This window comes from Sciurus vulgaris, assembly GCF_902686455.1.
Source record: "Sciurus vulgaris genome assembly, chromosome: 1".
Lineage (NCBI taxonomy): Eukaryota > Metazoa > Chordata > Mammalia > Rodentia > Sciuridae > Sciurus > Sciurus vulgaris.
In genome coordinates this window covers 100496737-100521609 of record NC_136461.1, presented here as the reverse complement: position 1 = coordinate 100521609, position 24873 = coordinate 100496737, and the positions used below count along the sequence as shown (strand labels likewise).

General features: G+C 38.7%; 1 protein-coding gene across 5 annotated transcripts in view; it reads left to right on the top strand.

Annotated features, from left to right (window-relative positions):
• LOC306658747 (adenosine receptor A3-like) overlaps window positions 1-24873 on the top strand; it is a 104269-nt gene that overhangs the window by 2139 nt on the left and 77257 nt on the right. For 2 of the 5 annotated variants that reach the window (XR_013763138.1, XM_079135974.1), the window contains exons 2-3: window positions 12-115; window positions 1131-1166. The gene's annotated coding sequence lies outside the window, so the exon portion shown is untranslated. Of the gene's footprint in view, window positions 1-11; window positions 116-1130; window positions 1167-22160; window positions 22805-24873 lie in introns of those variants that run through there. The other 3 variants (XR_013763137.1, XM_079135975.1, XR_013763139.1) reach the window with 2 other exon arrangements.

Below are 24873 nucleotides of genomic sequence, written 5' to 3'. Positions count from 1 at the left end.
ATTTTATTTAGAGACAGGGTCTCACCGAGTTGCTTAGGGCATCACCAAGTCGCTGAGGAATATTACTGAGCTCGCTATCCTCCTGCCTCAGCCTCCTGAGCCGCTGAGATTACAGGTATGTACCACCATGCCCAGCTAGACCAGGTATTGATTACCCCTAGTCTAAGCTTTTTTACTTTTGTTTGTTCTCCTGCTTAATTGCTTTCTCATCAGTCCATCTCATGTTCTTGCTAGAATCATCTTCCTAAGCAGTGGCCAGATCACAATTCCACCTATTTTAGAAGTTATTAGTAGTAGTACCCTATCTAATTAAGTACAAACTACTCAATCTGACACTTGCCCAGTTATGTATCTCTCCCCACCTTTTCCAGTCTTATCGTTCACCATACCCTAACATGTATAATGAACGACTTGCTATGTTTCCTATGAATTCATTAAACTTTATCTGTCTCAAATGCCTCCAGTTACCTCTACCAGAGCCCTGTCTCATATCACAGCTCCTACCCGGAGCCTTTTCTCATTTGCTCCTCCTCTGAAGTCCCCACAGTTTCTATCTCTATTCACCAGTGGTATATTTTGTATATTCCTTTTATTCCTGGTACTAAATGTCATTCCTTGCAGGTCACTGCATTTTAATTGTATTTGTACCTCTTGCAGTGTCAGTCCTGCTCCTTATGAAATGACCACCAAATGAAACAGATGCTTTGTTGAAATTTTGCTATTATGAAAGTATTTATTTTCATGTTATTACTGGCTGAGAATTTCTTCCAGATGCTTCCCAAACTTAGGATACCTTGACAATTCCATTAGAGGTTGTAATCCTAGACAGTGTGGGTATACTTAGAACTGGCAGGACCAGCATAGCCACTTCCAGGATCAATTAGTGGGAAAGGCCGTTAAGAAGCAAATTTGTATCAGATTGTGATACAAATCGATAAAAAGAGCTTTCCATCTAATAAATGTTTAGAAAATGTATTTTTAGAACTTGAACTGTTAGAAGTCTGTAATCCAAGAGTAGAATTACATAAACTATGCCCGCCAGTACCTGATGTACTTGTCCTATTGGTGCAGTAGAATTTAAGAATTTGGGAAGCAGGTGTAATATTTTAATTAATTAATTATTTTTGCAGTGCTGGAAATTGAACTTAAGACCCTGAGCATGCCAGGTAAGCATTGTACCAATAAGCTCCATCCTACTTTGTTTTTAAACAAAAATGTACCTTACACGTATAGGACCTTATGCACATTTATTCAGTATACTTTAGCAGAGGCTTGCTACTTAACAAGGACTTTTGCCTGTCATTGAGGATACAAAGATATGATATGATTCCTGCCCTGAAGGACACATGGAAAGACAGGACAAGGCTTTGGCATGCAGTTTTACAGTTTTCAGAATAATTCCACAGTAACTAATTTAATCCTGCCAATAACACCATTAAATTCAGTATTATTAGCCTCATTTTAAGAGTGGAAAAACTTGTTTGGAGAGATTAAATAAATTTGTACAAAATCACAGAGCTAGTAATTGGCAAGGCCTCAAACTGGTACCTGAATCTTCAGGTATCAAGATATTGGTTGAATTAAAATATAAGTTCCTTGAAGACAGCATGTTGATTCATTTTGCTCATTGCTATATTCTCAGTAAATATACAGGAATGTGAATGAGTGGAGAGAGGGAGAGAGAGAGAGAGAGAGAGAAGAAAATAAGCCAACCATCATTAGTTTTTTTGTTATTTTAATTAATTATGTGCTGAGCCAATCTTACCAATATTAGTGCTACTTAAGATGTGGTCCATAAACTGGTACTGAGGCACAAATTGTTTATTACCAGTGAATCTTGAGATTAGTACAGAAAGTGAGCAAACATTTAGAATCTCTTTTGGCAACCTGACATTACTGTGACATCTAAGCAAGTGATCAGTGGACTTGTCTCATTGAACCTGGAGACAGGTGAGTTCAGGTGTCCAGCTTGGATGGGGAGTCATGTGGCATAGTCTGTGTACTAGTCATACAGCATCTAATTCAGTCCCACCCTTTGGGCTATTTACCACCCACCTGTTCCACCTCCTGAAGATTCTTTACTATTTAACCAAGAGAATGTTTCAAGCCTTTGAAGATTTGAAAATTTTTAAAAAATTGCTTCTTTACCATAGAAGTAATGTCTACTAATCTTATGATGCAGAGACATTGTTTTCAGTGATTATGTTTATGGTCCCTGGAGTGAAATGACATAGGTTTAAATGCAGGTTCTGCTACTTACCAACTGCTTAGGCATATTGCTTAACCTCTTGCAGCCTCAATGTTATTATCTGCAATATGTACTAAAAAAAAGTGTAAAATTTCAGAGTGCCTTCATAAAAACTATGGCAGGTAATGCAGTTTATAGAAACTGGAACATGGTGAAATGTTACTTTATGTTATAATAAATATTATACTATTTCATTCTGGGATCATAAAAATTTATGATATTTGTAAAGTTCTTTAAAACCTTCACAATAGAGATGATTCTATAAATATCCAACCTTGTAAATAAACAGTCACTTTCAGTTATAAACATTGTTAAAAGACAATACATATCAGCTAATTCCAAAAGTTCTTTGTATTTGTATTTGTTTATTGTCATTCTGGGGATTGAACCCAGAGTATTCAACCACTGAGCTACATCCCCAGCTCTTTTTATTTTTATTTTTTTAAATTTTGAAATAGGATCTTACAAGTTACCCAGGCTGATCTTGAACTTGTGATCCTCCTGCCTCAGCTTCCCAAGTTGCTGGGATTATAGGCATGTGCCCTTGCACCCAGAAATATTTGTTTTTAATGCATGATGTGATATGAGGGACACTACATTTAGTTTCTAGATGTCCATTAAGAGCAGTTGTTTCTTCAGCTCAGCTTATCTGGTTGGTGAAAGAAGGCAGCCAGGAAGGGGCATGTGTACATTGCATGAAATCTATAGATTGGGTATAGAGCTCAGTGGTACGGGATATTCTTAGCATGTGCAAGGTCCTAGGTTTAATCTCCAACAACACACACACGCACACGCACACATGCACATACACATACGGTTATTTGTTTGATAGCATATATGTTGCCTACTTATATTTCTATACAAAAGACTTAATATGCAAAGTCTGTTTCTGCTAAACTCCAGCCTGCTCATTCTTTTCCATTTCCCTCTGTGAACTTTGTCATCTGGAAGGAAGCAGCTACTCACCCATGCAGCTCTGCAACTCCCAGAAAGAGTCAAGAATTCCTGCACCAAGGAGGTTGGATAATGATGAGCACCAGGCAGGCAGGACACAGCTAGCCACTGAAGAGAAAGCCCGGTATAGGCAGGGAGCCAGAATGTCAAAAGTAAGCAGTCCTTTCTTATCTGGAGGGAAAAGCTTGCATTCAGCTGCACTATCAGGGACAAGACTGTCACCAGACCAACCCAGCCTTCAATAAATGGAGGGAAAAGGAATCCAAGAGGGTTTTCACCATCTTTGTTGGTATGAATTAACATTGTTCTATAACAAAACATTTGTAAACTGCAAATCGAGGAACCCCAGTATATGAACATCTTAATTTATAGAAGGCAGAAAAGCATGGTTAGGGTTGTTAGATTTAACAATAAAAATATAGTTTGAAATTTTAAATAAACAAATATATTTTTAGTATAAATATGTTCCAGGCAGTGTTTAGGATTTATCTGAAATTCAAATATAACTGCATGTCCCATATTTTATCTGATAACCTTATATAGGAGGTTCAACATGCTCTGAATCCATACTGTGTAAGTTCAAATTCTGATCCTACCCCTTATCAGCTGTATGACTTTGGGCAAATTACTAAACTTTCTGAGACTCAGTTTCCATATGTGTAAAATTTGGATAACATTTACCTCATCCTGGGACTGGGATTGTAGCTCAGTGGTAGTGCTTGCCTAGCATGTGTGAGACTCTGGGTTCAATCCTCAGCACCACATAAAAATAAATAAACAAAATAAAGGTATTGTGTCCATCTACAACTGAAAAAAATTTTTAATTACCTCACAGGGTTGTTGTTAAGAGTAAATGATACATATGAAAACTTAGAATGGTAACTGACACATAGTAAAGACTGATAAAAATATTAGCTACTTTAAAGGGAAAAATCAATGGTTTTTCATTAACCAAAATCTTTTTTCTAAAAAAAAAAAAAAAAAATTGACATTATGTTTCTAAGTACCTTTTTAAAGATCTAGGTGGAAGGTTTTTTTTTGTTTTTTTTTTTTTTTTTTTGTCTATTTCCTTGGGACTTTCAATTTAGTTTACAACAAGGTGAACTAATATGACTTTCAGACTCACTGCTATAGTATAAAGGAACCCACTACCAACACCTTAGAGAATCAACAAGCTTCCTATTCCTTCTCTTGAAGCCTAATCATTGAACCAAATTTTTTTCCATTTTTTTATAATTATACATGAACCGAATTTTTAAGGTGTCATCAGCTTCAGATTTCCAGTGAGAAATTTGAATAAATGTTCACAAAATATTCCTTGAGTGTTTGCTAGATCAAAATTAGGAATCAATGATAGCCCCTAAATGGGGTTTTGTTTCAATGATATTTATTATAATAGAATTTCTGATCTCTATAAATTATTTAAGAATTACCAACTTATACAGAGAATTCTAGTTCTTGAATATAGAGTTAGCATAAAGTTAGCATAAAGTTAAACACCAGACAAGAAGAAATTGTGTAGTAGAAAGTGCAGTCGGCTTGGAAACCAGAATTTTGGTTGTCCCACTCAGTATGTCACCTAATGCTTCTGAATATTTGCTTCTTCATTTATAAATTGAGAATATCTATCTTATACAGCAAGAATAGAGTTAAATGAGATAATATAAGTACTGGGCATAAAGTAAGCACTCAATAAATGCTTGTTAACACAAATGTGTTGATTCATTAGAAAGAAGACCACACAAGAGCCAAGCCTGGGGTTTATACTACTTTATAAGGCTGAGCTAAAACTCCTTACTCTGTCCATGTCTGCTCTGGATAAGAACCAATTACTTCCAAACAATGATATAACCTAAGGGGAATGCAAGTAAGGACTCCATCCATCTTTGTCATCTTCAGTGTCGCGCGCGCGTGCGCGCGTGTGTGTGTGTGTGTGTGTGTGTGTGTGTGTGTGTATGTTGGGGCTGGGGTTGGGGAAGGAGGAAAGACCAGAAAAGGAGTTGGAAAAATGTCTCTTTCCTTCTGATAATTCCTTAAACTGGATACCAAACTGTGCAGGAAAAAAAAAAAATTAGAGTACAAAACATGGAAAACACACTTCCAGTAAATTTACAATATTAATTTCACACTGAGAGAACAAATTCCAAATTCAAACCAGATTCACAGATTATGATCTCAGTTTTTCCAGAGTTTCTACTGATTAGGCTTGTTGTAGATTAACAAGAGGTAGACTGTATTAAAGGGAAAGAAGAGAGAGAAAGAGAATTTACAAGAATGCTTAAACTCAGAGAATAAAATTTTCTGTGTTTACTTTTGCTGCTAATAAATGAGACTCAAGCAAAAAGAGTATGTATTTGCTGAGGAGAAGTGAGGGTGAATGTGTGAGGGTTTTACAGAGGGGATTACCAAGGGAGCCTGTCGTTTGGGGCTGGAAAGTCATAAAGAGTGCCTGTTTTCTCAGGGCAGTGCAGGGATGATGGTGAACTGGGCGAGAGCATGGACAGAACTGGTGGTTATAGAACGAGCTGGGAAGAGTATTTGAAAGAATTAATCAATATTTTTATATTGAGTATCAATCGTATGCTTGATAGCTTAATATGTTCAGGGGATACAATGACACAAAAGCCAAGTGCCAGCACTTTAATTTAGACAAAAGCAATCTATGGATCAAAGTGAAGATAGAAGGAAGGTTCTGTAACCAGAGGATTAAGAAAACTTGAAAGACTAACATTTGAGTCTCTTTTTTTTTTTTTTTTAAAGTAAGGGCTATATCCTAAAACAGACTAGATATAGAAATTGTTACCAAAGAGGAAGGTGCTTAACAAAAATAAATAAATAAAAATAATGAAGTGTCAGATACATAGGGGCTGTGATTAAAGGCCTCGCTGGGCTTTGAATGTGGTCAAGGGTAGAGGTGAAGCATGTCTCAAATCGTTTCCTTGCCTCCTGCAGTGGGGGTGCATGGTGCATGAAGGAAAAAACCCAAGGCGTGTGCATCTCTTAACAGACATCTGAAATAGATCAGGATCCTGTTGCAGGTTGGAGAGTTTCTCAGAACCCCTCTCTTCATCCCCAAAGCTGTAATTGCCAAAAGAGATTATCATACTTTCAGACTATGCAAGTATCTCACTAATGCTCATTTGCTGACTTTAATGAGTTCCAGAACCAATTTGTGATCTTACAGTCAGCTCAGGTTTATCACCAAAAGAAAGTCTGTAAGTCTGGTGCTAGAGGTCAGCTCAGCAGAACACAGCCGTGAGACATTGATGTGAAAATGAATTTTAATGAATTCTTGTGGGCATTGTAAGGCCTCACAGTCCTTTAATACCATTAAGTACAAAAATGTTAGGTGTCGGTCGTCCTCATGAACTTGGCTCTTGTACAATACCTGTCTTTTAAACCACACGCAACTATCCTTTTGTTCTCTATTCAAATTTCACAGCTTCCTCTACTCTACTGAAAAAGGAAACTCATATCTTCGAGCTGTTAAAATAAAACTATTGGCAGCCTATAAAGTGAGAACAGAGCCTTGCCTTAATTTATTGCACCACACAGATTTATTGCACATCAGGGTAATAATAACACTGCGACTAGTGATCTGATAATCTTTGCTCCAGTAGGAGTGCGATGGAGGGAACCTGGAGAGTCCTGCTGACTCCCTATATGGTACTAAGTACTGCTGGGCACACTCTTGGCTCTGAGCCACGAGGGAATGCAGTATCACCGGGCCATGCAGTGCCAAGATGTGATGCAGAGTGGGTGAGGAGATGTAGTATTTCAACAGAAAACACTAGAAGTCATTTACCAGGTCTGAGAAGTGTGTTTCCACAGTTGCTCATTACCGGGGAAATAAGCATTCCCCAGCTCCCATCTTCACATAAAAGTTTCCTCAACCTGTAATATGATGAGAACCCAACTTTAGAACCACAGATTTGACAGAGAACTTTAAGGGGCATATTACCTGTCTTTAGATAGCATCACATTTAGAGGAATCTGGCACCATAAAAGTCAAGTCTATTCCAAGAGAAATTCAGAGACACATTTAACAAAATTCATGGGTAAAGACAATCACCCTCAGGTGCCAGCCTCCATTCTGGGTTGCTTCATGGTCTCTTCATCATGGCTTCCGAATCCTGAAGTGTCTCATCAATCTTGGCTGCTTTCAGGGAAACTGCTCTGAGGCACTCGGGCACTTAGCTTGCCCATGGTTACAGCAGTGACATCCTCACAGAGGGCAGCGTCCGTCAGAGGTGCCCTCCTGCTGCTCAGCTCACTCTGGAAGGCTCTCATTAGAGTTTCTAATTTTTAAGATAATGAGAGCTTAGTGGGCATCATTTTGATTTTTCCTTATCAGCTAACACTTTGCTATTGGACCCTGCTACCCCAACTGCACTGCCTGAACAAATGCATTCTGAGTAAGCAGAAACTGTGGCTCGGGAGACTGCTGACTTAACCTCAGGAAGGCACAAGAGAATCCTAGAGTTCAGTTTTCTTTTCTTTGACTTGGCAAGAAATCATGTCAGTCTTCAGTCTGAGTTCAATGGAGAAGTATCACTACTAACTTGAAGACTTTGGCCTTGAACAATGTTTGGATGTCTGGCTATTTTGGTGACCACCTTGGACCTTCCCTTCTTTGCCCACCAATTTCTAGAGAGAAACACTTATATTAAATCATCAGAGAACTATTCAATGAATTCTAAACTTTTAAGTTCAGGTTATTGCTGTTCCTTTCCAAATCATGCTTTAAAGTTCACCAAGTATGGTGGCCCACACCTGTAATCTCAGTGATTTGGGAAGCTGAGACAGGAAGACCACAAGTTTGAGGCCACTCTCAGCAGTTTAGCAAGACCCTGTCTGAAAAGAAAAATAAGAAGGGCTGGGGGATATAGTTCAGTGTTAAAGGGTCCCTAGGTTCAATCCTCAGTACCAAAACAAACAAAAAAGAATGAAGAATTCAATCTGCCCATCATCAATCCCTGGTTGTACTTAAGAGAGAGATTCACTTTCTAAGGACAATACCAGGACTGGAATCAAAGAACTTTAATATTTTTTGACACTGTCAGGCCTTGGGGATCCAAAGACCTTGTCTTGTAAGAACTTTGACTTTCTTCCTAGTAAACATATATAAGTTTTTTATTTTGCATTGGCAGGTGACAGTCTGCAGCATAAATTGGCCTCTGGGGATTTTAAACCTGCCAAAATGATTGGCAAAACACAAAATTGCAAAAATAACCATCCTCAGTAGACCAACTGTGCCCAACATGGCCCAGAATAGTCTGGATGGCTTCCTTTGTTGGCTGTTAGCTATCAGGACCACTCAGGCAAATCCTGAATCTTGGCAACCACCTTAGTCCTGTGGTCACTGATTGCTGCCTGGCAAGAAACCATGTCAGTCTTCAATCTGAGTTCAATGAAGAATTATCACTACTAACTTGAACTTTTGGCAGTACATCTTCAAATCCCCCCAAAGCAATCATATAGTAGGGAAAACAGAGGCAGAATAGTGGCTAAATCACAGAAATGAAGATAAACACATTTAGTTCCAGGTTCCCCCAGAGAGTTAACAGGCCCAAATACTTCAAAACACATTTCCCATTGCTTTAGATGAACAGCCCAAGACTGTTTTAATTAAGTAATTGTTTTCAGAATAAATTTTATAAGGAAGGGAATTTGCCCTCCAGCTATTTGGTGGAATGGTTGTCAATAGGTTGACTCCAAGAGAAAATAGAGTACTAGAGGAGGCATTGAACAGAAACTGTAGCATTGTTAAAAAATCCAAACCCAAATCTTTAGGAGTGGGGACTCATTTATATTTAGTTATTTTGAAGACGATGATGATGATAACTTTTTAAAAGGCTATAAGCTGAATTATGGATATCCTGCCCCTGGGAATTAATTTCCAGTAGAACCAGAGCACAATAAGGACCTCCCAGGAGGAATTTGGACGGAAGCATGGCAGTGGGGGGACACTAAGAAGGTGTGAATGAGGCAGAGGCTTTTAGTGTTATAAGAAATAGTCGTCTAACTTCAAAGTGTGCCTGGGTGATGAGAGCATTGGGGAGTATGTGCAGCATGCTGAAACTTGGCTGTCAATCCTCCCAAGGTTGACAGATAGGGCAGCATGGCTGCAGAGTGCCAACCAAGCTCATGTGCTGTCTTTATGAGGCTGTAGGCGCTGACTGTGCCAGTAGAGTCACCACTTCCTTCCACTCATGCTGCTTCTCATCAGAGCAGCCAAGGCCGGCTTCGGCACTGCACGCTTTACATCTCTTACATCAGAGGTTTGGGATGGCAGCTTGCAAATGATCTTTGCAAACTTACACTTTTGTGCTCTTGAAATTTGAGCAGAGAGGCAAAAAATAAGTGGACCAGGAGCAAATAAACATTTGTGTTTCTAAAATGAGTCTGAAGCCTGGTGCAGTGAGTATACCTATTATCCCAGCCTCTCAGGAGACTGAGGCAGTAGGATAGCAAGTTCAAGGCCAACTTGGGCAACTTAGTGAGGCCCTATCTCAAAATAACACTGGGGATGTATCTCAGCAATAGAGGGCTTGCTTGTATGTGTGATGCCCTGGGTTTAATCTCCAGCACTGAGGGGGAAAAAACAACAAACAAACAAAACAGAGTCTGAAATGCAAAGACAACTTTCAGAGTTCAGATTGAGCAAGATCTCATAAGGTCATAATCTAACATATTTTACTTGTTTTGTTAAAAAGAGGAGGGAGGAAGGAAGGAAGGAAGGAAGGAAGGAAGGAGGGAAGGAGGGAGGGAGGGAGGGAGGGAGGGAGGGAGGGAAGGAAGGAAGGGAGGGAGGGAGGGAGGGAGGGAGGGAAGGAAGGAAGGAAGGAAGTAAGGAAAGAAGGAGAGAACAGAACAGAAGAGAACAGAACAGAACAGAAGAGAAAAAAGATAGTATCCCCTAAGTTGGCAAGGTACAAAGAAGAATCTTAAAAAATGCTTATTGTTATTTTAAAAATCATACTGCTAAGCATTTCAACTGGGAGTAATGGGTTCATGTCCCCAAATTGGAAGGGGACACAAGAAAGTATTTTATAAATGAAAAAGTAAAGTAATTGTCACCTAACATTTTCCACCTAGACATAAAGTGAAAGTTCAATTTATAAGAAAAATAACATTTGTTGACATTTTACTGCACCTGGGACACCCTCCCAATTTCCTCTACTCTGCTTAATTTCATTTCAGAATACATGACAAATACTAATTAATTTTCAAAGTATGTGGAGTTGGTCAAATCATTCAAACTTATAGTGATGACAGGTTGGACAGTAGATAGCAATTTCCCTTTGTTGTCATTACCCTTCCCAAATACTGGGAAACTGGGGCATGAAAGGACAATTGTGAGGTGTGGACTTCAAGGTTCTGGACCAAATCTGATGTTCCAGGAACCAAGCCATGAGCACTGCTGTCATCTCTGGGAAGTGGTTTTTGATTGAGCAGCGGTACTTTCCAGTGTCAGCAGTTGTGTGTGTCAGCAGCTAAGACTCCCAGGCGAGGGGCCCCACATCCTCAGCCTCAGCCTCAGCCTCAGCTTCATCTCAGGAAAGCGCTCTGGCTGGTGAAGAGAATGGGGAGGGTGGGGCCAAAGGGCAAGGCCTCAGTACACGTGAAGATGGGTGATTAGATGGAACTCAGGGGAAGGAGGACTCTGGATGGTGAATTAGCCTAATGGGGGTGACTGGTCTGGAGACTCAGCCTGTCCTTGTAACTCTGATAGGGAAAAGGCCAGGCTCCCACTACCTCCTCCCTTGACGAGCATGCCCAGGCCAAGCCAGACCCCCGTACTTCATTGTCCTGCCTCCTCAAGTGTTGGATATACCTCTTCCACTTTGGAAAGGGGCCCTTTTGAGGTCAATTTTCTTGAGGCCTTATTTGTTTTCATCTTTAATAGAGATAATCAGAACACTCATTCCTTGGTTGGTAGAGTAGCTAAATAATTCAGATCTAGCTGAACTTTGATCATTTTTTTAAGTATGAGAAGGATGGATGACGAAGAGGGTAGACCAGTAAGTTGTTCATTTCTTCCCATCTTCTCAGAAAAGTAGGAGAAAAGTAAACAGACACAACATTTGATGATGTACCCTGCCCCCAGCGTAGTCCAACTTTGTCTCTCAACCGGAAAGGGCAGAAGAGGAAGAGGGAACTGATATTTAGTGAGTGCCAACTCAATTTATTTAATAATTGCACTTCATATAAATAATCCCATTTAGTTCTTCAAAACAAGACCCTCCCATGTAGGTATCATTATCCCCATTTTAAAATTTTTAGATTTTATTTGTTCTAATTAGTTGTACATGACAGTAGAACACATTCATACATAAATAGAGTGTAATCTCTCATTTTTAAAGATAACTCTGTTAGGCTTGAGCAGTTAGGTAGCTATGAAACCAAAATTTAAAACCCAAGGCTTTCTGTTTCTATGGTCTCCTTTCTTTCCTGTTCTCTTGCTAAAGTGCCCATTCTGAAGACTGACTTGACCCTTAACTCAGCCTACAGGAGGAAAAGGACAGCAGTTGGGTACTGTTTCCTTATTCAACATGTTTATCAGAATATTGTAATGAGGACAGATCAGAATGACAAATGGTGTTCAAAACCCTAGTTGGATGAAAAATGGAAACAAATACATTTCTGTGCAGGATGTGGGGTGCAGGTCCTAGAAAAAGGTGATGGATCTGTAGAGGGAAATACCCTATGACATGTTTTCTGAAAATTTGGTTGGCATTTACTTTTAACCACTTGTCAAATTCAGTGATGCCTTAAACTTGAGAGATTGTCAAAATTACGGTACTCTTACTCTTATCAGAAAAAGTTAAATTTATTACAGGTTTATTTTGTGTAAAGCACTCTTCTTTAGTCTTTAGGCTTTATATGTGTTATTTAATCCTCCAACAATCCTATGAGGAAGATATTATTATTATTATTATTATTATTATTTTGTTTGTATGAGACTGAGTCTCAATGTGTTGCCAAAGCTGGTCTCAAACTTATGATCCCTCTACCTCAGCTTTTCAAGTAACTGGACTCATAAAAAAATTATTATTTTTCCTATACAGATGAAAGGCACAGAGAGGTTAAGAAACTTGCCCAAGTTTACATAGGAAAGACATGATAAAACTGGGATTTGAACTTACCAAACTGGGGACCTATTGACTACCTTTTCTGCTATCTGCTGTCACAAAGGGTTCTACACAGATAGGAAGGGTGATTTCTATATTTTAAAAAGATTCTTCTTTTCTCATTCTCCATTCCTAGAGTAATAGCAACCTTTTATAACATTGAACATTAAGTCTCTTTTCCCCAAGCACATGTCAACCTGCAAGATAGATCTCCTGACTATCTCCTTAGTCCTTCATCACACAGATTCGTTCTGTCCTCCTCAGCTGATCTTCAGCATCTTTCTCTCATTTTGGGAGTGAGGGGTGACTGTAGACTGGGATCTCCTATCTCAATGGTGGCTTACTACCCTCCTGTGGAGTCATTGTCCTGGACCTGCAGGCTTTACAGGATTGCTGACATTGCATCTCTTGAACAAAGAAGATCCCAGAGAAAATCATGAGAGTCCTCACCAGAGAGAGAGACAGGTGGTTACCCATACTGAACACTGGGGTTGAGGTTGATGGATGTGTACTCACAGTGCCTAAAATTAGTATGTGGACCCCATTGGGAAAAGATCAGGCCCTTAGAGAAAGGTTATGAAGAGGGAGCGAGCAAAACTGTGGCAGGCTCTTTTTTTGATTTTGACTGCTGAAACTCACATCTGCCTACTTTTGTGTGTAAACAGGGGTTGCAGAATTACTCATTCCACTCAGATATGTTAAAAAAAAAAGTTGTTTCTTTTTTCTCTATATCACTATGACCTCCCTTTTGAGCTCTCACCTGCTAAGTAGCAAGAGGGAAAAAACTAATTTTAGCTCTACAGACCTCGCCCTGTGTCTTTGGGAGAGTGGAGGTGAAGTCTTTCACATTCCTTGAGTCTTCTGCTTGCTTTCCTTTAAATGGTACCCAATGCTTTGAGACCAGATCCCCTGGCCACCTCCTCCATGGCTCTGCCCTCCTAAACATGGTGGAGTGGAGCCACAGACACAGTAGTCTCCCCCTTTCAAGGGGAATGGGGCAAGAATTCTCCTACCCTTGATGTTTTTATTTCATTCTGTGGGCAGAAACCTGGAGAGGGGAGACCAGGAAAAGACAAAGAGCCTCCTTGCCTGGCATGTAACTGTCCCCTACATCTCCTCCTGGCATCAGCAAGAAGAGGAGTCCTGCTGGTCTCTATCACAGGCAGAGGAATATTGTCTTGGCACTAGGGGAAATTCTAAAACCATTGACTTGGTGTGTGTGTGTGTGTGTGTGTGTCTGTGTGTGTTTGGTGTGTTGGTGATTAAACCCAGGGTCTCACACATGCCAGGTAACTGCTATCACTGAACTATATCCCCAGCCCTTATTATTTTTCATTTTGAGATGGGGTCTCACTAAAGTGCCTAGGCTGACATCAAATTTGTGATTCTACTGCCTCAGCCTCCTGGTTAGCTGAGATCATAGGCATGTGCCACCACACTCTGCTAGACTTGGCTCTTAAATTTGAAGAGTATAGAATATCTAGTTTGTTTTCAGTAACAGTTCTGACATACTCAGGTGATAAGCTTCTAGGTGTGGCTTCTGGAATGTGGGCAAGAAGAGGAATTTAGGGAAGAAGTGGAAATACTGTGCTGAATACAGTCTTCATTATGTCCAAGTAGTCTTGGGATGTTGGCAGGGTGTGTGTGTAGTAGAATGTGCCTCAAGGTGTTCCTCAAACAAGAGAAGGAGACTGGTTGGTGCTTAGAAACATGAGCTCTTGATCCAGGAGTGGCTTTGCTATTTCTTGAGATTTAGACAACTTTACTTATATGTAAACTCAGTTTCCTTGTCCTTAAAATGAGGTAATAGCAACACCTACTTCATAGGATAGTACAGAATTGAAATCAGTTAATATATATCAAGAACTTGGACTTTTGCCTGTCTCAAAGTAAGCACTCAACAAAGCCTTGCTATTTAGATTCCAAACATACATATACCATTAGATTTTATACCTTAGAAACTTCTTTTGTGTTATGCAGGAAAAAGAGCATGAATTTTCAAAAGAACCCAAGTTAAACAATCTTGAGCAAGTTATAAGACTGGTATCGACCTTCATCTGAAAAATGAGAATAATAACATCGTAGGATTAGGAGTGACAATAAAACGAAATAATGTATGTGAAACATTTAGTGAAGAGTGGTATCTAACTGATGTTCGACTGATGTTTCTTTTCCTTTTTCCCAACTTGAGTAGCATGCCAGCATAATTATTTACTATTATCTTCTTAACTAGAAATCTTAAGCTTTTATCATCCCCACACTGACTAGCACATAGTTGAAACTCATAGTAAAAAGATTCATTGACATATTCAAATGAGCTGCCAAAGCTAGGGCTCAAGGCCATGAACTTCCCTTTGTCAAGTGTCACTGGTCTGAGGATGATTCCTGCCCCTCTGCTGGCAACTTCAGCTGTCCTAGATGTGTACTTTCCCCTTTTTTTCTTTAAAATTACTCTGTAGTCCTTTGCAGGCATGTGTGTCTGCTTTACTCACATTGCTCAACCCACACTTGGAGAGAAAAGTGTTTGCATAAATACTAGCAGATGAATTTTTAAAATATCATTTTTTCTCTCCTGGCACTCTGTGGGGGAAACGAGCAAATATAAACAGAGGAGGATTGTACTAGAAAAATAGCAGATGGGTTTCTGCTGGGGATCTGGACTTTCCTGGAGTTCACGCATTTGGGAGATGTAGGATTATGACAAAATCCACTTGTAATGTTCTTACTTCTTATTTCTCAGGCAAAATATTAATTGCTTAAAGACTGAACTTAATGCACACTTTCAGTCCAAATTTTCCCATTGGGAAACAAACAGGATGCTGTACACACTCTCTCTAGGAGGGATTGTCTGCCTAAGCCTAGTATAAATCCTGTTTGATTGAGGAATCAAGCAGGAGAGAGAGAAAAGAAATTTTATCCTTACTGCATGCTACCAGGCTAAAGGAAGAGGAAGACTCTTCACTTCTCATTTCAGATGGCATCATGCTTATGACCAAGAGTTTATTGTATATATTAAAAATTGGAAAAGGATTATATACACTTCCTGACTTATCTTGATTTGGGCCACTTTAATTCATACTATATAGCCTAAGAAATACATCTGTATGTAGGGAATTGACCATGAGTCATTCCTATCTCCAGGCCACACCTTTGGCCCAGATATTACTTTTGTTCATTCATTAATTCATTCAGTAAACTTTACTGAACATCTGTGCTGTAGACTGAAGGCCCCCACCCCACCTCCAGATTCGAATGTTGAAGCCTAATCTCAGTGTGACCGCATTTGAAGGGAGGACCTTTGGGAGGTGATTAGGTTACAAGGTGGGTCCCTAATGAATGGGATCAATACCTGTATTAGTCAGCTTTTCATTGCTATGACAAAATACCTGAAAAGAAAGAAAGAAAGAAAAAAAAACTTAGGAGGATTGCAAGTTTGAAACCAGCCTCAGCAACTTGGTGAGGCTCTGAGCAACTTAGCAGGACCCTGTTTCAAAATAAAAAAATAAAAAAGACTAGAGATGTATCTCAGTGGTTAAGTGCCCCTGGGTTGAATCCCTGGTATTAAATAAATAATTAGTAAATTAAATAAATAATAAAACTTAAAGGAAGAAAGGTTTATTTTGTCTCATAGTTTCCAAGGTTTCAGTTGATAGTTCCTGGCTTTTGTTGCTGGATCTGTGGTAAGGCAGAACATCATGGTGCATATGCATGGCAGAGCAAAGTTATTCACCTCATGGTAGCCAGGAAGGAGAGAGAGAGAGACAGAGAGACAGAGAGAAAGAGAAAAGAAGGGGTCTACCTCTGGTGATCTATTTCCTTCAACTAGGCTGTACTACCTACAGTTTCCACTACCTCCCAATAATACCATCAAATTTGAATCCTTTAATAGGTTAACTCATTGATGAGATCAAGCCATCAGGACCAATCACTTCTCCAAATCCCCACCCTCTGATCATTATTGCATTGGAGACTAAGCCTTAAACACATGAGTCTTTGAGGAACACTTCAGATCTAAACCATAATAATGCCCTTATAAAAGAGACCCAGTACCTTGATCTTAGACTTCCTAGTCTCTATAATTGTGAAGAAAAAAATTTCTGTGGTTTATAACCCACCCAGTCTGTGGTATTGTGGTATAGCAGTCAAAATAGACTAAGACAATCTACTAGGATCAAGCACAGTACTTGGAGTGAGAATCTAACAATAAAGAAGACGAACATGGTTCCTAACATTACATAAGTCATTACAGTGGAAAAACAGACACTTATGTTTTGATCTAATCATTCATTAAAAAGTTGAGTAGAAGTAATGGTTTCCATTTCCAACAACCATAATACGTCCCAAGGACTGTCCTTGGAGAAAATGGAAGTAGAAGCTGCCATGTGACTTTTTTTTTTTTTTTTTTCAGTGCTAGGAATTGAACACAGGGCCTTCAAGCATGTTAGGCAAGCACTCTACCATCTACCACTGAACTACACCCCCAACCCTATGCTGTGGTCTTTTAGTTATTAGAGTCTTCGTGAGGCCTTTAAGAACTCCACAAACTTGCTGGCAGAGTTCTTCATCAATAGTTTGCTTGGTTGACCTGAATCTTCATGAGTTGTCTTCATGAGTTGCCCCTCAAAGGAATGCTATGAATAATTCTGCTCATAATGGTGACTCCTCGATATTAGAAAAAGCTCCACCTTGGATCAGTAAGTATTAACTCAGTTTTTTATTGCAAACCTGTTTATGTGTTAGGTTTAACAAGGGAGACATCACAAAGCAGTGCAAAGACCACATGCTTTGAAGTAAACCCTGGGTTCTAATCTTGGTTCAAATACTTCTTAGTCATATGGCCTTGGGCGAGTTACTTTACTTTTTTGCTATTTAATTGTCCCACATGCAAAATGGTGAAAAGAGCACCTAACTTTGGATTGGTGAGATTTAAAATGAAATTACCACTAAGAAGTATGTAGTATTGTAGTACATTCTCCTCTATCACATTCAGGAACTATATTTTGTCTGACACAGCACTTGCCTTTGAAAGAAAACATTTAGTGACAACTGTACCACTGTCAGTCATTTGGCAAATGAAAAATCATATCCATAGCTGACTGGCCCATCTGACTGGTGCTGACTCTGCTTTTGCAGCCCTAACTGCAGATTGAAACATCGCCCCAGCAAGTGATCCACCTGCGAAGGCCCCTAAAATCAAGATGCTCCAACAAGAAATCCCAATGAGAGATAGTATGACACTTTGCATTTAGAAATGAGATCCTCAGCTTTACCATGTGTCATTCCTGTCCTTTGTTTTCCTATTCCTCTTACTCACTGAAAATATTTTCTCTTTTCTTCAGAATTTCTAAAAGTGTTGCCTGGAGATAGGATTATAGGTCATATTTGACAGAAAAAACACAAATAGATGACTGGTGATATTACTTCAGGCAATTTCTATGTCCTTCAGGATCCCTGTCCCAGAAATCCATGAGTCTTACATCTCAAGAAAGCTTAGAATCCCCCAGGAGTCTCTCTTGCAGCCCCCCGATGGTCCGGCAGCCTTCAGGTCACTAAGCCAGATTTGCCACATGACTGAGTGGTGGTGCTGATGCAGAAATCTTCGAATTTTGTACATTAATTAAATGATGGTTTATAATTTTAAATGCTGGAAACAAATTTAATGTCTAAGACATTATTAATAATGATTAATAATAATGGTTGCCTAATTTTTCCATATGATAACAGGGAAAACCTGTAAGATATATTTATCTAAAATGCAGCAGATAAAATTTTATGTATACACAATGAGCACAACTGTGTTAAGAGAGTAAATCTATGCTTATAAAAGGACTGGACCCTTAAATATTTTAAAATGTTAATATGTGAAGGTTAATTTTTGGGGGGGGTTCTACCTTTATTTTTATGACAAGCATGCATTGTTTAGTTGGTCTTAAAGAGCATTTTGAATGTCCTAATATGCCTTACAATGAAGCCTATTATTCTACATAATTAAAATGCACTAATAAAAATATGTGTGTATCTATATAACTACATATGAATATATATGTGACATTTTGAAATGAAGACTTCTGAGGCCAAGAATATGAACTTCCCTGACATTACTTTCATAAGTCATTTCCAAAGAGGATTTGCAGTTATTTGCTGATTGTCTCATCTTAGGGGAAGTTGGAGTATGCAGAGGTGGCATTTTAAGGAACTAAATGGGGACCAAAAACTTTACTTCCATCAAGTCTTGGGTCTGGTCCTTCTTCATGGGGGCTGTAGTTGTTTTCTTTCTAGCTGCCAAAGCTGTGTTAGCCTTACGTCTTCCCACTTCCTCTCAAGATGAAGCTTTACTCTTGCCAAGTCATGGCATCTGGTTTTATACTTATGCGGGATAGGGGTGGGAGAGCTGCAGGAGATAAAACCATAGGCTGACACCAGCCCCCACTGCAGGGTCAAGTGAAGCGGAACAGGGCTGGTGGCTTAAACATCCAAATCAACCAATTTTATTTTCCTCTGTTTTTAAACTAGTGCCTGCACTTCCTGGTTTTGACCTAAAAGAGAACCAGACAACTTGTGATCAAATCCTGTCATCCTCATGATCTGAGACAGCCTTTCTCAGGGGACATTTTGTAATTTTTTTTACCAAAAGATTCTCCTAGTAGTTGTATCACATTAACAGTCCTAGATGCATCCAAGCCCTGTTCCTTGAACATGTGATTTTTCTCTCTGGTCTCTTGTTGTGACAGTTTAAACATCTTAGAGAAGGACTGTGGGCTGGCCAAGCAGATCTCCGTGAAATTACAACATTAGATATGTTCCAAGGGCTCAGCCTACTCCACTCCTTTTTTACTTAAAAACATATAAAAAATAGGAGTCTTGTCTTAAGCTACCAGAAAACTATCTAGTGGGTTCTAAGCCAATCCAGTCCTGATGGAGCAGCATCCCAAGATGTTTCAGCAGACCAGTGCCTCCTGGTTGCTCATGGTGGTCACCTCCATTATTGCCCAGTTTTGACCTTGAGATGGTCATTCCAACTCTACTTTATATTCCAAGTTAAAGTTTTAGGAAAATTATACATTCTTGAAAATTTCAAAAGACTAAAACAGTACAAAGTAGAAATTTTAATTCTGCCTGATTCTTGGTACCCAGATACCATATAACTGGAGTAATTCCATTTTAGGTCTCTGATTAGCAGCTTTACAGCAACTTGAAGCAAAGAATTTCAAGTCACAGAACTTGTACACAGAAGGGGATACCAGTTAGGTGGCTTGTCCAGCTGAGTTTTACTAGACAGCCCAGGGTTAGCAATTCCTGAGGGGCCTGGGTTTAGCTTGAGTCAGCCAGGGTGTGACAGGCCATAGCACTGATCTCACCTTGCAAGCCAACCAAGTTCCCACCCCCTCCGCCCACTCAGCCTGCTCTCAGCCACCTCTGCCAGCTTGCTCATTTTGCTTCTATTTTTCTCCCTCTCTCTCTCTCTGGGCAACCACCTCCTCTGCTATTTACCCCCCAACACACCCGCTGATCATCAGAGCTCTGCTGTAGAAGTGTGGTGACTCATTTGTTACTTAGGTATTTCGGGTTCATTACTCTTCAACCACTTTACTGAGAAGAGCCACACAGAGCCAAAACAGAGAAGAGAGGAAATGGCGTGCAGATGGGAGAGGGTGGGGCAGAAGTCCAAAGGTTGCTGTGGAAAAGTCCAGCTGAGATGTGGTTGTCAAAGCTAGGACTCCCAGAACAAGGCCACTCCAAAAGCAACAACGGGAAGGAAATGGGGCTTTGATTAAAACTTCATTGAGAGGCCTAGACATACTACCCAGAGTTCTCCCACAACTGAGATGATGTGTTCAGGAATCCAAAAGAATCATCATTGCTCTTTGGGAATATTTTTGAACAACCACACCCAAGCTGTGTTGACTTGGTCAAAGCAAGGTGGAAGGGTACAGTTATAGGACAGTCAAGTGCAGCCTTCAAAACGTAATCCTGCCAGGTATGGTAGCACACACTTATAATCCTAGCAACTCTGGAGGCTGAGGCAGGAGGACCACAAATTCAAGACCAGTCCGGGCATTTTAGTGAGGCCCTGTCTCAAAGTAAAAAACAAAAAGGGCCAGGGATGTAGTTTGGAGGTAGAGCACCCCTAGTTCGATTCCCAGTGCCACCAAAAACAAAAACAAACCAAAACGTAATCCAAACATTTGCCCTAAACATCAAAACCTTATTTCCCGGTATACACATGCCTTTGGCTCAAACTATCTAAATTTGCTCTATGGATAATGTCTGGTGTGGAGTGGCTACTGTTTGAGGAGACATACGCTGTTTATGCTGTGAACAACAGAAGTCACGTGTGACTACTGGGTGTGGTGGTACATGCATGCCTGTAATCCCAGTGGCTCTGGAGGCTGAGGCAGGAGGATCACAAGTATAAATCTAGCCTTAGCAACAGTGGGTCCCTAAGCAACTCAGTGAGACCCTGTCTCTAGATAAAATACAAAAAAGGGCTGGGGATGTGACTTGGTGGTTAAGTGCCCCTGGGTTCAATCCCCAACACATAAAAAAGAAAGAAAGAAATTACCTATAACAAGTCCACCAGAAGACTTATAAATATGTGTTTGAGAGTCTTCATAATGTTATTATTTATAAATTAATTTTCCTTAAATTGTTCTCCCCAGGAATGAGCTGTACATGGTGCTTCTGCTTGCATCCTCAGCCTGCAATGTTTTCAGTCTTGTTAGGAAGAGTATTGAGTTAATATTTGTGACTTTTGCCATTGGTTTCTAGTTTGGGGCTTGTAAGATTAGCCTGCCAGAAGTATTCATTCTTTTCTGATTATGTAGTCTTTAATACAACAAATATTCCCCAAATGCCTAATGTTGGAGCCAGCCCTCCAGGTCCAGAGCTGGGGCATGGGATAGTGCCCAGACTTCTGATAAGCAAATCCAGAATGTGACTCTGAATTCTGAATTCTGAATTCTGAGTCAAAGAAGCTGATGAGAATGATTCCTGATGAATTTTGTGATGTTGAATTTGGGCTGTTTCTTCCTTTTTATGCATCATGGTATGTTCAAGTAGCAGGGTATGTCTTACAGTTGCTATAAGCAAACTACTTTACCGGAAACAGTAAGAAATATAAAAAAAGACACCAGGTGGAAGCCGTATATTAAGATAATGAAACAAAAAGATAGAAGGATCCAGGCCTTTGATGGCATCATGCCAACATCTTAGCCCAGGTGATGAGAAATCAGTCTCAAATAGATCACATTTTCAGGTCAATTAAAAAACAAAAAAACACCATACCTTTGGAAATTTTAAAACACTTCTAAATAAACTGGGTATGGTGGTGCATGCCTGTGATCCCATCGACTCAGGAAGCTGAGGCAAGAGGATCTCGAGTTCAAAGGCAGCCTCAGCAATTTAGCGAGGCCCTGTCTCTAAAATACAAAACAGGGCTGGGGATGTGGCTGAATGGTTGAGTGCCCCTGAGTTCAACCCCCTGTACCACCACCACCAATGACAACAACAAAACAAAAAACAAAAACAAAACAAAGCAAAAAAAAAAAAAAAAAAAAAACAAGTCTAAGTAGATTTGGGAATAAAACATGAACTGGGAGAATAGCTCAGTGGTACAGCATTTGCCTAGTGTATGGTTTAGATCTTAAATGTCTCTCAAAAGCTCATGTATTGAAGGATTGGTCCTTTTTGATGGTATTGTTAGGAGTAATGGAACATTTAGGAAGTGGGATCTGGTGGAAGGAAGTGACATTGTTGCAGGGGAGATGCCCTTGTAGAGGATATTGAGATCCCAATCTCTTCCTCTCACTCTCCCTTTTTCCCAGGTGCCATGAAGTGATCAGCTTTCCTCCATGGTTTGGTTTTCTTGTGATGTACTGCATTGCCAAAGGCTCAGAAGCAACAGGGACAAGCTACCATGGATTGAAACCTCTAAAACCATGAACCCAGACAAGTCTTTCTTCCTTATAAATTGATTATCTCAGGTATTTTGTCACAGTGGCAGAAAGCTGACTAACATACCTAGTATGCCTAAGTTCCTGGACCAAAACCAAACCAAACTAAAACATACTTCTAAACAGCTTCTGGAATAAATCATGATTGACAGGTCAAAGCATAACTAACATTGGTTAACATAGAGAACTAAATAACAAATAAAATATATTTTATAACATGCAGAGAAATTTACTGAGAGAAATTTACAGAAGTTTAAAAATGCTTAGTTAGAAAAGAAGTTCTAAAAATTAATGAACAAAGTATCCAACTCAAGAAACTGGATAAAGGAAATAATACATACACATAAGAAAGCAGAATAAAGGAAATAATAAAGAGCAGAAATTAATAAAATTTTAAAATGAAGTTACAGTAGAAAAGATCAAGGAAATCAAAAGCTGATGCTTTGAAAAGTCTAATAAAATACAGAAATAAAGAGGGAAAAAATCACTTCATATATAACATTTTTTAAAAAATGAGGATGTCATAACCTTTATACAACTAAATTTGAAAACTTATATGAACTACTCATTTCCCCAGAAAAATGAAACTTACCAAAATGAAGTCAAGAAGAAATAGAAAATCTAATTAGAGAACTATAGTTATTTTCAAAATGTTGAATTGATAGTTTAAAATCTACCTACAGAAACAAGACAAAACAAAGCACATCAGGGCCAGAGGGTTTAGAAGGAAGTTCTGCCAAACACCTAAGGAAAAAAATAGAAATCTCGTAAATCTTTCTATATCTTTTCCAAATCTTTTCCAGCATATAGAAAAAGAAGAAATTGAAACAAAAAAAGAAAAAGAAGGAATGACTAGAACGTATTTTATGAAGTTGGCAGAGTTTTGATACCAAAATTAGACTGAGTATAAATGGGAAAGGAAAATTATCGCCAACTCTCTCACAAATGCAGATGTAAAAATCCTAATCACAATAATAGAAAATTAAATCCAACAATACATTAGAATTAACATTTGTTTAGAGTCATCTCAGAAAATAATATTAGACCATTAGAAAAATGTACTGATATAATTTACTGCATTTACACATTAAAGGAGAAAAAATTAAATGATCATTTCAATGAGGGAAGAGAAAACATTTGATAAAATTTAATTCACAGGAAACATTCTTTGCAAGTTCATTATAGAAGAAACATTCTTAAATTGTTAAAGGGTATCCACCCAAAATTTACAGCTAGCAATATGATTAGTATACTTCACAATTAAATATGTGTTAGAAACATTTCATTAAAGTTAGGAAGGAGAGAAGAATATCTACCACTACTCTACTGCTATTCAAGTTAGCACTGGAGGTCCTAGGAAGTAACTATACAATAAAAAGATATTAAATGTAAAGAGATTTGAAAGGAAGAAACAAACTATTGTATTAACAATCAATATAATTATCTACATAGAAATTCAAGACAATCTACAAATTCAGCAAAATCCATAGAAACAGATTTAAATGCAAAAATCAATTGTGTTCCATGTAGGAGAAACAAATAATCAGAAACTATAATTTAAAAAATGTTTCCTACTAACCAAAAATAAAATTCCATAATAAAAATAGGAATACCTCTAACTGAAGGTATGTAAAATAATCGTGGAGATAACTACAAAGCCAAATTGAAAGATAAAAAATAATGCCTAGGGTTGGGATGTAGCTCCGTGGTTGAAGTGCTTGCCTAGCAAAGGTGAAAAAAAAAAAAAAAAGAAAAAAAGAAAGAAAAGGCTCAACTTCCCTGGAGTATAGACTGAGTACAGAATAATGGTGAAAGATAGATTGGGATAAAATCTTGGAGAAGTTTAAATACACAGTTAAGGTGCTTGGTGAGAAAACAAGTTGCCTAAGATGTACTGTAGTGTCTGGATTTGTATTTAAAGTATTTCAGTTCCATTTAAATTTATTTTACTGGCTGTTCAGATTGAGATATTTTCCTAATGAGCTAGGTTTTTCCACTTAAAAATTAGAATATCACTAAGACACTGAAAAATTTAGAGAAAAATGTAAATAAATGTAGATATCTAATTATAATAAGGTGCTTTTTTTCTTTCTTTTTTTTTTTTTTACAAATCTTTCACTCCATTACTACTTACTTTAAACACATTTTTACTTTATCCTGGGTATCAAGCAAGTTTTTATTCACTTGACCTTGAGTTTAGACTCAAAAGCTTAGTGATTCTTTCATTCATTTATTCTACTACTACTTATAACATCATAAATAATACATAGTTCTTGTTTTCATGGAGCATATAATCTAGTGCAAAACCTATAAATAAATCAATAATGACAGCAGAGGTGGTAGTGGTATATGTAGTCATCCTTGTAGAACAAAGTAGGGCATCTACTTCATTGAGGGAGGTAAGGAAGGCTCCCTAGAGGAGGAGACCTTTGAGAAGATGTTCAGCAGGTAGTTAGCTGGACCAGAGATGAGAGGGTGACAGAATATCCCAGGAGGAAGCTCAAGGGGCATAAAGCAGCACATGTATACAGTCAAATATGATCAGAAAACAAACAATCAAAAAAGAAAGTGTTAGGAATACTTG